This window comes from Artemia sp. Qi Xiang Cuo, chromosome 16, assembly GCF_049724085.1.
Source record: "Artemia sp. Qi Xiang Cuo chromosome 16, ASM4972408v1, whole genome shotgun sequence".
In the NCBI taxonomy this organism is placed as follows: domain Eukaryota; kingdom Metazoa; phylum Arthropoda; class Branchiopoda; order Anostraca; family Artemiidae; genus Artemia; species Artemia sp. Qi Xiang Cuo.
Window position 1 is genome coordinate 18,565,567 of NC_142809.1, and position 12,300 is coordinate 18,577,866.

The 12,300-nt window shown below is 36.8% G+C and overlaps 1 protein-coding gene across 2 annotated transcripts in view; it reads left to right on the forward strand.

Annotated features, from left to right (window-relative positions):
* LOC148942652 (bromodomain adjacent to zinc finger domain protein 2B-like) overlaps positions 1-12,300 on the forward strand; it is a 180,474-nt gene that overhangs the window by 13,236 nt on the left and 154,938 nt on the right. Inside the window, exon 1 of one of the 2 annotated variants that reach the window (XM_089102193.1) lies at positions 8,198-8,317. The exons of the other annotated variant lie outside the window; for it this stretch is intronic. The gene's annotated coding sequence lies outside the window, so the exon portion shown is untranslated. Of the gene's footprint in view, positions 1-8,197; positions 8,318-12,300 lie in introns of those variants that run through there. 2 annotated transcript variants of the gene reach the window in all.

Here is a 12,300-nt window from a genome sequence, read left to right on the forward strand (position 1 = left end):
AGGAGAAATCAATTGTATTCCCGTGGCTATTTAGTTTCACTATTTGGCTGTTATGTGTCAACGCAGCGCAGCCAAAAAAGTGAAAAAAAATTCCTAAAGTATGAAATAGGCCGAATATGCAATAGAGCAAAACAGGCCGAAGATGCATCGAGAAATGCGCTGATTTGATGAACTCGAACTTAAAAACAACTAAAAAAAGTCCCGAAATGGTGCAAATGTGCCCTATTCGACAACATTGTTACAATTTATCTTAATTTATAGCCTAATAACTCCTTCAAAACTGACTTGTGATAAAGTATGGGTTAGAAGGTAGTAGTAGCTGAAGACATAATTGGATTTTTTTCGGGGGAGGGGGTGGCATTATTATGAAAAAGATTCAGTAATTTGAACGAAAATTGCTCAAAAGTGTAGCAAAATCTAGGATTTTTTTGGAGAGGGACTCTGCGGCCCTCCTTGCGTACGGCCTTGGCCCGTAAGCACAGTTCGGGCATCCGGCACATCATATTCGCTTTCTCGATAATCTAATAAGTCATCTAAAGTTCTTAATTCCTACATCAGTGACAGCATTAGTCTATCACAAGACTCTGTCTTTCACAAAAATTTTCTCTTAGGGGAATGGGATTAGAAAGAACCGTCTTTCAAAACAACTTTGAAAAAAGTGCCTAAATTTCAGGAATTATATTAAAAAATACAAGAAAGAGTTGTAAGTATCATAAAGATTGCAACGTTCATGGAAGGGGGACGAGCCTCTGTCAAAACACCTGAGGGGGGAATTATAGGATGATGTCTATGTGAACGAACTTTATAAACTGTTAAACCAGAAATCACTTGATAATTAGAATAAGAAAAGTACTGTAGCCTATATTAGCGTTGAATTTAGTAAGTTTTTTTGGCATTAATCCATAATTTTATCGGTATTGATTTGTTACAAGGATTCAGTGAAAAGCAGAATTAAGCAGCTGATCAGCCCCCCTCCACACAAAAGATTAAAGGGGAAACATAATCTGACAGCCAAAAAGAGAAAAAAAATGCAAGAGCCGAAGATTGTAATAAAAGCCTTGTTTAATAAAATGTATATTCTGTTTTCATATAAATTTTTTCCGTCCTCAGTTTTTTTTTCAAAATCTTTGCTCGAATAGATTATTTCACTCTTTCTCCTGACTTGGAATAAGTCTCCTTATTCGGATCTTAAATGTGCACTTGCACAAACATTCTTAAGGGGAAGGGTAAGGTTTGAACAAAAATATGCAAAGAATTTGCCCCTTTTAATGCTATAAACTGTCGGTGATTTGTTTTTTGGGTGTTTTAAGCGAGGGTGGGGGGGGATGATGCCCAGTCTTCAAATTGTAAACTGCATTATCTTAGACACTGCTAATGAGCTGATAAACTTCAAATTCGTCGTTTATTGCTAATTAACTAATTGACAAAGCTTACACCAACGAGAATAGATAAGAATAATTACTATGGGAAAATGAAGCATATTTTATCTTGTCAAAGTTTTACTAAAAATTACTATTCAAAGTTTGTTTGGAAAGATTTTTGAACCTTACAAATGATGTTTTTGAAGCCCTTTATAACTTTCATTTATCAAATCAATCCCGAGGGAGCGCCCATTTTCCGCCAAGAAGTTCACACCTTAGAATGCCACGTATACCGCGCAGTTCCGCCATGCTTCACCCGTGCCGCCTGTCGTACGTGATTTCCGGACACCCCCTCGATCGAGCCGGTCAAAAATCAATTTACAAATTTTAAACGACACAAGGTTTACTTGACAATTTTATGCCGATGCAAAATAAAAAAATTAAAAAGCGCAAAAATTGACAAAAAAACTCAGCCCAGCAGAATTTCATTGTCAGACAACTCTTAGTGGAAAACTCATCATGGAATACTTTGCCATGGCGGATGGACGAAAGAAGGTCCAGAAGGGGTGTAGGTCAGAAAATATTTGCTTTGAGTTTATTTTGGGGGAGGGGCTAGATGACGATAACGATACCCCTGACACCGATGGTAGAGATGACCACTATAACAATTCCCTCAATATGATGGCTACTAAAAAGGCCAAAACTGGACATTAGACATCATGACAACAAATACGTGAGGGCGAAGGCCCGAGTGTAGATGCCAGAGCTGCTTCTATAAATGAAAAGCCGGCTCTTTCGCATATATATATATATATATATATATATATATATATATATATATATATATATATATATATATATATATATATATATATATATATATATATATATATATATATATATATATATATATATATATATAATCCTTCTAACAACATGTTTCAATTCTGTCCATACATAATCTTACTAACAACTTGTTTTAATTCTATCTAATCGCTGTGGGAGTCAACTTCAACATAAGTTTAAACGCTGTCACAGTCAAATCCTTTTTCTCCCTTCTAAATTTCACATGGAAATGTAAAGAAATGGAGCAGTATAGAAAGATTCCCATTTCCTTTGTTTTCCAATCGATTTTCAAGACTTGAGATCTCAGAAAACATTTTTCGGTTTGAAGAAAGGATACTGGGGATCTAGCCAATATTTTTTAGTTCAATATATGGACATTAAAAACTATTGGTCTAAAAAGATATCTGGCGTAATGCCAAACAGGCGAAGGTACACTATTCAAAATTTTGTAGTGAAGTAAATAAGGGCGAGCAAATCTTTTATACAAATCAAATTTTGAGACAGTTCAAGATTGCATACAGAGGGAGGAGAGAACACTTTGCTTGACACTCCCCTCTTGGCTCTTCGTGACAAGAAGTACCTAATTTTCTGCCATATTTAGTCTACTACTTCTTGTATTAGTGCTAAAAAGACCGGATGAAAGTTTTTCTGCAGTTGGATCCCTCTTCCGAAATGACTTGGCACCTATCACCCAATTTAAGATCCTTTTTTACGATCCTGTAAGATAATTTGTGATCGTTTTTGTCCTTAAAACTATTTCCAAAACATCGATTTGACTTTTTATCTTGTGCCAAATACTAAATTTTCAATGTACGCCCATGTGGTATAATGCCGCAAATTTGAAGGAAGCTACTTGTATTTTCTTGTTTGGAATAATATGTAAACCTGTGGTCAGCGAAGGTTTGAAATTGATCCATTTCTGTTTAGGCTAAAACGACATCTTGCTGAGCTCTCCATATGTTTCAGAAAAAGTGACCCCCCCCACCCTTTCAAGCGGCATATCTGTTGTTTTACTTGCTTTAGTTTGCTACCCTTTTTTTATAGCCGACCATCTTTTCAAAAGAAATGTTCGGAAACCAGGAAAACCAACTCCCTGTAAAATCTCTCCGGGTTGTATTTTGTAGGGGCTGGGGTAGGAGGTCTTAAAGAGACACGAGCTAAAATGACGCGAGAAAATTGAAGGAAATGACCATCTTTTCAAAAGAAATGTTCGGAAACCAGGAAAACCAACTCCCTGTAAAATTTCTCTGGGTTGTTTTTTGTAGGGTCTGGGGTAGGAGGTCTTAAAGAGGCACTAGCTGAAATGACGCGAGAAGCCCAGCTCTATCACTGCTAAAGCCACATCCAAGGGATGTGGCTTTTTACAAGAAAACTCTGTTTGTATGTGATGATATTTAAGCTATACATCGTGATACGGGTGGCTAAAAAAATTAATCAAATTAGAATTTTGTGTTCTGAAAACAAAAAGAGACTATAATAAGTCTAATTCCCTCCTCCCCCCCCAAAATGTGAAAACTGTATGAAATGCTTCTCTGTTATTTAGGGGCTAAAAACCTTGATTTTAAAGGTGCCCCTTTTCTGTAATCAGAATCCTGGGTTTGACCCCTGCCAAAGGAGCGTAGCAGGGATTCCACTTTTCGGGAAGGGCGGCTATTGAAATGGACAATATGAACTGTATTAATGAAATATGAACAGTATTAATGAAAATTTCCATATTTGTCGAATATTTTACATTACGAGAGGAAATTTTGGCCACAAATTCTCTACGCATGCCGCTTTAATCCCAGCAATTTCTACTTACTAGAATATGCCCCTCTTAAGAAACGCAGCTAGATTTTTCGCAGACTTTACAAATCGATGCAGCAGTGTCGGTTACGACTAATTATGTGTCTGCTGACCCAAAACCTGGTTCGCAAAGAAATTGTTTTGATTTTGGATGGCTGAGCTAGCACCTCTGGTCAGCATATTATAAGCCATAATCATTATTCTCAATCTGATACTGCTGATATTGAAGTTACGCTATGAACACAAACTATTTCAATTTCTTTGGCGTTCTTATAGTTTTGAGATTCTTTGTCTGAAGTTAAAAGCATTTAGGGTATTGAAAAACCCAAGTGTATTTCCGACCATGTCATTTGGCTTATTGGACGGGTAGCCTGTGTGTATAAATGTGAGGCGGATAAGAGTAGTGTGCATTTTTATGAATACATTCAGGTTGTTCCTAACATCCGCTTTGATTCTGACAATCAGCTATCTTTGAAAATATTTTGTTGATAAACCACTACAACTAAAAGGTAATGAGCGAAAGTTTTCAGAACTTTTGTCGCTGGGGATATTTGAATTTTAACGATAAATGAGCATTAATGTGTGAAAACTTGCTGACAAATAAAATTGCTACCCACAAATACAATACAAATAAAAATTGCTACCTAATTTTATACTACCCCGTAAACAGGAGTGCACAGATGTGATCTGACACGTACACATTAATGTATTCGGGGGTCTGTTGGAACAGTGGCGTGAATTCAAGAAAATTTAAAAGGGACAAATGCATTTTTCAAAATCTAGGGGGCAGGAATTTGTCTTCAGTTCTTCCAATGAAAATACCCAAAAGGGACATTTTTCAGTGAAAATACCACAAATTTCTTTTTTCCAAAATCTAGGGGGGGGGGGGCGGCAAATTTGTTTGGTACTCTTCCATTAGCTGAACTCTTTTATATAGTGCTAGTTTGGTTAATGCTAATGAAATAAAATAGGATGACTATATAATAGTTTAGAAACAAATTTGGGCTATATATTCGCGTATTAGTGGGAGGGGGGGCAAAGCATAGCATATATTAAATACGTAACCTAACCTAGGCCCCCCTCCCCCCCCCAAAAAAAACAACTCTTTAAATATCATATACGCAATTAAATCACGCTATACATTGTATTTCTCTACAGTTGTGTCTTGTATCATCCCGTTGAAAAACGGGTTTCTCAACGCGCTCGAGTTTGAAATATAAAAAGAGTCCAGCTAAGGGAAGAGTACCATTCGTTTTTTGAGTGTTTCCTGTGAAAATACCAAAAAAGGACTTCTCAATACGAATACCCCCAGAAAAGGAATTTTTGCAAAATCTAGCGAGAAGACATACCCTTCCCCCAGTTGACAACACTGTATTGGAATCAAAACAGTAAAAATTTTAAGAATTATATGAAACTTGAGGAAAACCGTGTGCGTTATATGCTGAAATTGAGTGAGATGGCTCTGCTTTTTGCTAAAAGCAGTGGAGAATCCAAATTGATTGACTTCAATCGACTTCTCAAGCTCTTGACATTTAGTTTTGAAGCACTTTTTGAATCTTGATTGCATAAACTTGTTTGGAAAATTCTCTGAAAACAGGGATAAACGGCCCAAAATACCAAAAAAAGATTTAACCATTGTGCCATTCCGTGTCTCAGGAATCAGCAGTAGTTCCGAGGCTACTAGTCTGTGTGAATACCTCGTTGTGGAAAAAATGTCTGAAATCGCATGCAACTGAAAATCCGCAAGATTTGCGTCTATGACGCAGACACGTACGCAGGAATTTGTTTCGGGGGGGGCCAAATCCTTCAAACTCATTATTCTGTGAGACAAATCAGAAAATTATGGGAAAATGAAAAAAAAGCGTGAGATTTCGGGGGGGCCCGGGCCCGGAGGCTCCCCCTGTGTACGTCCCTGCTATGACGTACCATCATTTTCATATACATGTCCGAAATCTAGTTAATGCCGACATTCGCTGGTGAATGTTCGAAATTCCTTTTTCTCTGCTTCGATTCAATTAGCTTTGTGAGCTTTTTCAGTCTTATGCAACGTATGATGGTAAAGGTTAAAGTTAGGTTAGATTAGGTTAGTTTAGGTTAGGTTAAATTTGCTTATAAATATCATAAATGGGTTAAAAAACTAACTTAAGCTAGCCTAAGCCAACCTAACCTCGTCTAACCATACCTAATCTAACCTAATGTGTCATCATCAAACCTTGAATTAAATTGAAAAAAATTAACTGGCAACGCTGACTAAATCCAAGGAGAAAAAAAGTTGTTTCGGACATCCACCGGTGAATGTCGACATTAACCAATTTGCAGACATTCACGGTAACATACGCACTCACTAGGCTAAATTCGTTTCCACGACCAAATGCGAAAACAGAGCGTATAAAAGGAGCATGTGACTCAGGGCTAAATAGGTTAAATGTTGCGATGTTTCATTTTTTCATGGGGGCGGGGGCATAGGCTATATTCTGAGAAATATTGTTTTGTAATGCGGCTTTGCTAATCGTACATGCCATATATTAAATACGTAACCTAACCTAGGTACCTCCCCCCTAAACCCCAAAAACAATAGTTTAAATATGGTAAACGCAATGAAAACTACTCTGCATTCCAATTCTTAATAGCGGTGTCTTGAAATAACCAGTCTGGTGGGTATCTATAGCATCTCCAGTTTGACATTCCATATACAGTATATAAAAGAGTACATTTAACGCACTTGTACTGCCTACGTCAATAAATTATAATTTTGTATATCCGTTTCCTGAACCCATCTATCGTACCACGCAATCTGGAGATGTTAATTGAATTTTTTTTAAGTATTTTATTTATTTATAAATTCAATGTAATGCAAACTGGTTGTCGCTACAAAATACAAATATGATATTCCAATCGCTTTTTAATTTAAACTGTATGCTTTATAAATATGACAATTGATAAATTATACGAGAAGCAAAGTTGTTAAATCTGTGAATGTAAGCTGCATGGTTGAATAATTCACTAAAAGATTATATATAATATATATAAAAATAGCAATATCTCTGTTGTTTGTTTATTCGCCAAATTCTTACGACTCAGCACATCTGAACAATTTATGATCAATGATAATTACCAGTCTACCTAACCGAGGGGTATAACATCCCTTACGGCTATAGGACACAATTCAAAAATCGATTATTGATTTAGATTTTCTCTAGCATTATCTGTAACACGAGGAGATATCGAAAAACTCAGAGAGAGAGACTTTTGTTATTTCTAAGTAAAAGCCTCTTTGCTGTGGACCTGAGATCTTTTGTTGATGAATAAGTTCTATGGTATTGATTTAAAACTCCTCTTTCCGAGACTGGCAACCACCCCTTCGTGTCTCTCTAAGTACGACGTAGAAAATATTATGTCCTTGCTATTCCTGATGATCTTCAGAGACATTTACTTTCTTTATTTTCTTATTGTTGACGTTAAAGCTACGCTGAATGCCTTCATATACAGTAAACCTAACTAGAAAGACAGAGAGAGATAATAAATATCCCGTTAAGCGTGTGGTGTTCTATTTGTTCCTCAATGCGCTAATAGCGTAATAAAAATGCTATTTTCTCCTATTATGTGCAAAATAATAATCAGTAAGGGCTATATCATACACATTTGGTTAGAGGGTGGAGGGGTAGGTTTCTGGATCTATATGAAAGAAGGGATAATTCTATCTGTCTGTCCGTGATTTTAGGACCTCTCTAATTCAGGTGCAAACAGTATTCATAGATCGATTATACAATTTTGGATCATCATCATTAAAGGACTGAAATTCCTCCTGACTCTAATGCCTCCACTTCCCTAGGGCCTGTGCCTTGGATTTTTACGTGTACTAAACTCAGACACATGGCGCGTTTAAGGACAGGAGGATTCCTGTTTATGTAAGGCTATTTGATTGATGTTATTCGACGGTACAAAGCAAAGGATTGAGAAAACATGGTATTAAACGGGAAGATAAATTCTCATAGACTTAGACCCAAAGTAACATACTGTTACGGTCCTAGGTAAAAGAATCGATAAAATACTAAAGGCTGCTACCTCTCCCACTAATGTTTCACCTATTATCATGATTGGTGGTCAATATTTTGGGACTGCCTCTAGATTCTCATCCCTAGAGAGTTCTTATTCCTCGTGAAGTTTACTTAGTCACCATTAGATTTCTACCCAGTTTCACTCCGCTCATTTCAACGAATCAAATTGCTTATGGCCTCAGTAATTTTCCAACTAATTGCACGCCATCTGGAATGGTAAAAGTTTCGGTGAAATAAAGGGATTTTTGGAGGATTTGAGAGTTTAGGGTACGAGAGAAGGTTTGAAGATTAATTCTAAGAAGATTAACTCGCTCAAGGTGTAATTAATAATGAAGACGAGATGATTTTAGGTACCGAGGGAATAGATTGAGTGGGTAGTCCCACCTACCTAAGTAGTACTGTTAGTAATGAAGCTGGGGACAATGAAGATATACATTGTGGATTGAAGATATACCCACAGGATTTTTCTCCTAGATAAGTCTTCTTCACCCCCCCCCCCCGTACCCCCCTAATCAAAGCAGTCCCTGAAAGTTTCAACTTGTTCCTCAAGCTGTTTCCGAGATATTGCAGATATGCTGTTTTGGTAACCTGGGAAAATTTGCTGTCTTTTGATTTACCGCGTTACTTACTGTCAACACGTTCTATGTCAAACTGTTTGTGTTAACGAACTGTAAGCAAGGAGCGACTCGGCTCAATAGTAACCGAAACTCTAAAAAACGGAATTTTGATATTAATAGATAGCCTACATCAAAAGAATTGGTATATTATGCTGATTCAAAACATATAACATTTATCAAGTTTAGTGTTACCTATCAAAAGCTACGAGCCTGAAAAAATTTGCCTGATTTCCGGAAAAGGGTGAAACACCCCCTAAAAGTCAAGTAATCTTACCGAAAATCACACCACCAGATTCAGTGTAACAGAGGACCCTACTGTAGAAGTTTCAAGCTGTGGAATTTTGCATTTTTTGCCAGAAGGAAGAAGACGGATCCGTGTTTGTTTTTTGTTTTGATTTTCCGGGGGTGATCGTATCGAACTAATGGTCCTAGAAGATCGGGAGAAGATGCATTCGAGCGGAAATTAAAAGCTCTAGTACCCTTTTTCTAGTACCCTTTTTAAGTGACTAAAATTCTACGGAAGGGGGATTTCCGGAATGATGGGAAAAACGATTAGAAATTAAAGTTTTTCCGATGAAATATGCTAAGGATACTTTTCACGCCGAATCATCCACAAGAAATTTTACGGAGGGGTGATTTTCAGTGAGGATGGGATTCGGAGGGAATTTTAAGGGGGGTTATGTATCTTACGTGAGAAGAACTTTCCACAGAGGAGTTTCCGTGAAGGGAGGGAGTTTTTTGTGGAGGGTTAGCCAGATTTACCGGCATTATTTGAAACCGGATCAGAAAAAAAAAATTCAACTGAAAGTAAGGAGCAACATTAAAACTTAAAACGAGCAGAAATTATTAGGTATATGAGGGTTTTTGTCAATACCTCGTCAATACCTCGCTCTTTACGCTAAAGTTCGAATTTTGTCCCAATTCTCTAAGAATGACTCCTGAACCATAAAGCCCGTTTAATTACAATATTTGTCAAAAATGCTAAAAATCTTAGCGCGAAGAGCAAGGTATTGAGGAGGGGGACAATCCCTTCATGTAAGGAACAATTTCTTTTCGTTTTGAGTTTTAGTGTTGCTTCTTACTTTTAGTTGATTTTTTATTTATTTAATATCTTGAAGATTTTAGTGTAGAAACGATAGGTAGATTTTGGCCATATATCTCTGTCCGCTCGTCCAAATTAATATTAAAGGTCCACTTGCCTCCCCCCCCCACCTTAGCACACCCTGAAAGTTTTAACTTGACCCCCGAAGCCATTCCGGAGATGTTGCAGACCCGGAATTTTGATAATCTGGTGCCTTTCGATTTACCTTTCTTCTTGGTTGTGAATTAAATAAAAAAATCAAGTTTTTTCAACTGAAAGTAAGGAGCAACATGAAAACTTAAAACGAAAAGAATTTATTACGTATATGAGGGGGTTACCCCCTCCTCAACACCTCGCCCTTCACTGGAAATTTGTTTAGTACTTTTTAAAAAGCTTCTTATTGTTCTAATTAAACAACCCTCGTGTTTCAGGAGTCGCCCTTGAAGAATTGGAACAAATCAAAATTTCAGCGTAAAGAGCGAGGTGTTGAGGAGGGGCAACCTCCCTCATATACGTAATGATTTCTGTTCGTTTTAAGTTTTAATGTTGCTCCTTGCCTTCAGTTAAAAAAAAAAACTTGTTTTTTTTAAATTTAATTCCTGATCGTTTTTTAAATAATGCCAGGAAATCTGTTTCCACCTCCATGGAAAAATCCCTCGTCCACACGGAAATATCCTCTAAACAATTCAGTTGAGGTGAAAATTTACCCCGGATAATTACCCCCAACATCTCCATGCGTAAAATTGAGTCGACGAAGAGAAAGCAAGACATATAAAAAGAATTTGGTTTAGGAATACTGGCAAATTCCCCCAATGTAAAATTTCCCCTGGAAAGTTCACCCTCTTCAAACTTCCCTCCCCATGGAAAATTCTCTCCGTCAAAAATCCGCCAAGAAACCCCCCCCCCCCAACAACCCGAAAAATGTATGCATACATCCCAATAAAAACTAATATACATAAACAAAAATTTTATAACTTAAAGACCATTCCCAAGGGGCTATGGGGGGTCATGTTATCTCCAAAGGCATACCATAGTTATTGGGCCTTTCAACTATGCCGAACAAAATGATTATCTCAGAAATTTTGATCGGACGATTTTGGGAAAAAGGGACGTGGGAAGGGGCCTAAATGCCCTCCAATTCTTTTTTGGTCATTTGAAAAGGGCACTAGAACTTTAAATTTCTGTTCGAACGAGCCCTCTCCCGATATTCTAAGACCACTGGGTTGATACAGTCACCCCTGGAAAAAACAAAACAAATAAACATGCATCCATGATCTTTCCTTTAGCAAGAATATATAAAATTCCACATTTTTGAAGATAGGAGCTTGAAACCTCTACAACATGGTTTTGTGATACGCTGAATCATGATGGTGTGACTTTCATCGAGATTCTGTGACTTTCGGAGGGTATTTCCCCCTATTCTGAGAATTAGGCAATGTTTCTCAGGCGCGTAGCCTTTGGTGGGTATACTAAGCTTAATGAAACTTATATATTTGGAATCAGCATATTAAGCCAAATCTTTTGATATATCTGTTGGTATCAAAATTCCGTTTTTTAGAGTTTCAGTTACAAGTGAGCCGCATCGTTCCTTACTTACAGCTCGTTGCCACGAACTGTTATGATAGGCAAAGCATTGTATATATTAAATACGTAACTTAACCTAACCTAGACAGCATTTTCCCATCTAATCTCCTAAAAACAGAACTTTCAATATTTTAAAGCCACGATAGACAAATTGTTTCTCTCAGCGGTGTCTTGAATCATCTTGTAGAAATGGATTTTTCAAAGCGTCTCTGCCGTTTGACTGTAGCATCTCTTGTTGGACTTCTTTAGAGAGGCCAATATAATGCGAAAGAACCAAAATTTATCTGTGAATAATGGGCGAATTCCTTAATATTAGGCCCTTGGCCATGTGATACCATTGATATTTAACACCGACGGCTCTTGCCTAAAACCGCGTTTGTCTTTACAAATTGTGTTTGCTTTCTTTAAATGAAATCTTTTCGCAAGTGCTTAGTGAATAACTTTTGCCACAGATTGAACTTGAGTTATCAAACAGTTCGTGGTAACGAACTGTAAGTAAGGAGCGACCCGGCTCAATGGTAACCGAAACTCTAGAAAACGGGTTTTTGATGCCAATAGATATATCAAAAGAATCAGATTTCAATGCTGATTTCAAATATATAACTTTCATCAAGTTTAGAGCTACCCATCAAAAGTTACGCGCCTGACAAAATTTGGCTGATTTTCAAAAAAAGGGGGAAAGACCCCCTAAAAGTTATAGAACCTTAATGAAAATCACACCATCATATTCAGCGTATAATAGAACCCTACTTTAGTGTTTTAAATCTCAAATAAAAAAAAATTTGTTTTTTTGCATTTTTTGCCACAAGAAATAAAACGGTTGGTTTTTTATTTTTTTTTTTTTTTTTTTTTTTTTTTTTTTTTTTTTTACCCATGGGTTTTCGTTAAAAACCCTGTGTAATATAAAAAATTTAGATGGCTAATTTTTAAGGAAAATAAAATTTAAATTGCCAATTTTAATTTAAAAA